Below are 3,826 nucleotides of genomic sequence, written 5' to 3'. Positions count from 1 at the left end.
ACGAAGACACTATTACAGTAAGTGAATGCAGGTGACAGCAAATCAATCATCTATCTCCTATCAATCAGAGGCCCTAACCCTTGTTACATCAAAACAATAATGATCTCTTTAAATGTCCTTTTATTATATTTTTTTGCTAATTAGTTTAATTTTGTATTTATTTGTGTCTTATTTTTTATTATATTTTATTTTGGTGATAATGTTCTTTCATGTACTTAATATTATATAATATATAATTATTAGTATAAATTATTTCTTTAATACATTTTATCATATATTTTATGTTTATCATATTATTTTATCATTCCATGACAGTTGTGTGTCTCTGTGATCATAGATGATGCTAAGCTGCTACAGACCAGGTTTGCCCGGCAGCATAAGTTACCATGGTTACTTGGCTAGCATTCACATTAGCCACCTTGGTGGAACAGGGTTGAGGCTCAGATTGATGGAACGGAAGCCTGAGCCACAGTTATGACTTAGCCAGAGTCATAGTTTCCATGGTTACTGAGTTGGGGTTAATCTCAGCCTCTTTGATGGAACCGAACTCTCACTCATATTAGCCAGACTTGGCCATTTACGCTTGGCTTTGCCTTTAGCCTGCTTGATGGAATACCCCCCAGCCTTCTTTAACAGGAAGCTCTGACGGTGGCTTCGCATCAATTAACACTCCTCGTGTGTGTGCGTGTGCACGTGTTCACACGTGTGTGTGTGTGTTTTAGTTTGCGAGCGTGTTAAATGCACCTGATGGATCGTGAAGATGAAAACTGGAGTTTGCGTCTCACATTCATTCACTCGTACGAGTGTGAAGCGCTTTAGAAATCAAATAAACTAAAACTATAAATGGTTCTTTAACTCTGTGATGCTCAAAGTCTTGGTCGGGACCTACAGATGGCTCGCGGGAGATGTTTTTTGGGTCCCCAAAACAAATCTTCAAATCCTAACCTTTCAAATTAAAACTTCGGCATCAATGTTTTGTGTTTTAATGAATTAACCAAACACCGTTTCTTTGTTTTCCAAATTGAAAATGACCACAGATGTGGCTGTAAATCACCAAAAATCACACTTTCCATCATTTTTGTCATTGTTTATTCAACCCGACATAAATACAGATGTTTATTTGTGTATAAACCGTGAAAAACCAGCGACTGAAAGCTCGTGATGGAGAAACACTTTGTTCAGCTGTTATTTTTGGGGGGAAATGTCCTCGTCTCTGCGCCACCGAGGGAAAGTGGGAACGCTCCTAAAAATGGAGCAGAGACAGAGACAGAGCGACGCAGAGAGAGACAGAGAGAGACGCAGAGAGAGAGACAGAGAGAGACGCAGAGAGAGACAGAGACAGAGAGAGAGACAGAGACAGAGAGTGACAGAGACAGAGAGAGACGAGAGACAGAGAGAGAGAGGGACGAGAGAGAGAGAGAGAGAGACAGAGAGAGACACAGAGAGAGACAGAGACAGAGAGAGAGACAGAGACAGAGAGTGACAGAGACAGAGAGAGACGCAGAGACAGAGAGAGAGAGGGACGCAGAGAGAGAGAGAGAGAGACAGAGAGAGACACAGAGACGTGTGCTCACATCTCTCTTTTCCTTTTTTATATCAGGAGTGTCGTGAGGATGGACGTGTCCCGGCGTAAAGTGAGCGGACGATGGCGATAACACTGTCAGACACATTATCGTCTCCTGTCTCCTGTCTCCTGTCCAACTCTGTCCCCTGTTTGACGCTCACTGAGGACCAACAAGCAGGTATGTTTTGTGTGTGTATTCTCCACTACAGAGGTTCCAAACCTGCGGCCCACGAGCCACATGTGGGCCCCCAGTTGACTTCAAGTGGCCCGACCACCAAGTTATAATGAACCGTAAACACAGCATGTGTGTGTGTTTTTTTAGCAATTGTATAAACAGGGAACAATGTTTTTTAAAAATGAATATTGCATTAGGTCCACGGTTCTCAAACTGTGGTGCGTGTGGCACCAGTGGTACACTAGCTGTCTATTGTGGAGCTGAGAAACCGTGGGAAAGTTGAAGTTTAGTCTGAGAGGAGACGACGTGAGCACAGTGTAAGAAACATAAAAGTTTGCACAACGCAGAGTTAAAAAGACAAATGTTGCATTAGACGGTGAGGGGTGAGGAGCTGCTGGGGAGAGAGGGAGAGAGAGCGAGGAGGAGAGAGGGAGAGCGGGGAGGAGAGAGAGAGAGTGGGGAGGAGAGAGGGAGAGCCGGGAGGAGAGAGAGAGAGAGGTGCGGGAGGAGAGAGAGTGTGGGAGGAGAGAGGTAGAGGGGAGGAGAGAGAGAGAGAGAGCTGGGAGGGGAGAGAGAGAGAGAGAGCGGGAGGAGAGAGGGAGAGGAGCGGGAGGAGAGAGGAGAGCGGGAGGAGAGAGATAGAGAGAGAGCTGTGGGGAGGAGAGGAGAGAGAGCTAAGAGCTCAGAAGACCGAGGCCATGAAAGCAGCGCTATTTAAAACCCTGAAGAGAGAAAAAGAAGAGGAGGAGGAGGAGGAGGAGGAGGAGGAGGAGGATGGATCCAACTGTAGCACTTACGTTCAGGCCACAGGCTGTTAATGGATAAGACGGAGCGATGGACACAGGGAAGGGAAAGATCGCAGAGTGAGGAAGGAGAAGGGATCAAAGGGGTGAGAGATTAAAGAGATCAAAACGATAATGCCAGAAAAAAACATGTCGAGGAGGAAATGGTGGTTTCAGTAATAATAACAATAATAATAATAATGATACATGAGATCATAATCTTATTTATTTCATTTTTAGGACCGAAATAAGGCATTGAGGGTTCACAGAAGGAAATGAATCATTTCATAACTCTCTGCCTGTTATTGTGTTATTTACTTAACCCTGAAACACTGAGTGTATCACATGTTTGGGCAAGTACTCGCTTACCTTCGTGTCAACGGTTTGTGAACAGCGTTGGCGTTGCACTTCCAACCGTGACATTATTTCACCGTTACCAGTGCAGAAAGCCGGCGAATCAGAGTCTTTCCACACAAACACACACAAAATTCCATAGTCACATTAATGTGAAGGTGCCACTGATGCAGGAATGTTGGACAAGCACATGTCCAACATGTCCCCCACTTTAAAACAACGTCTTTCACGTCTCGTCGTCTCACAGCAGGAAGTCTCCTGGTTTGTCTCCAGTCTAGTTAGAGTATAAATACTATAATGGATGGTGATAATGTGGCTCGTGTTACTGGGTCAGAATTGAACAGAATGTAGAATTTATTATGAATTCCCCGCGGATCACTGAGGACAAAACAATTTAGCGAGGAACACATTTGTTGGGGTTCGACCTTAAAAGCGTGCGGCGCCAAAATGATTTAGCAAACTTCAAAAAGCTTAAATAAAACATGTTTACAAAAGACGAGGAACAAATGGACTTCACCCTCGCTCATTAATAACGTCCAATTAGCGGGGACAGAGACACGGACACTGAAGCCACGAGATTTAATCAAACTGTTGCAGCTGAACTCGTGCTCCACGGCAAAGGCCGAGAGGACGGAAGGGAAGGAAGGAAGAAGAGAAGAGTCCATTAGCAGGACAGTGTCGGTGCAGCGTCTCGGTGAAAAATCACCGGCGTGATGCGGCCGGACGGCTGACAGCTGTGTGAAGCGGCGCCACACTCACACCTGTCCACTCTCATCACCACTCCACTCATTTCCCACCTAAAACAAACAGCGGCAGAAGCTCAAAGTAAGAGTGTCCAGCAGATGAAATACTCCACACAGTTGTCAGTAATGGAGGACCGTCACTGCCAAAAATACAAAATCAAAAATACAGAAAGAAATTCATATTTGATTCAATATGAGCAAGTAAACA

This window comes from Solea senegalensis, linkage group LG10 (assembly GCF_019176455.1).
Source record: "Solea senegalensis isolate Sse05_10M linkage group LG10, IFAPA_SoseM_1, whole genome shotgun sequence".
NCBI classification, from domain to species: domain Eukaryota; kingdom Metazoa; phylum Chordata; class Actinopteri; order Pleuronectiformes; family Soleidae; genus Solea; species Solea senegalensis.
The sequence above is the reverse complement of the archived record's forward strand: the minus strand, read 5'-3'. Positions refer to the sequence as shown.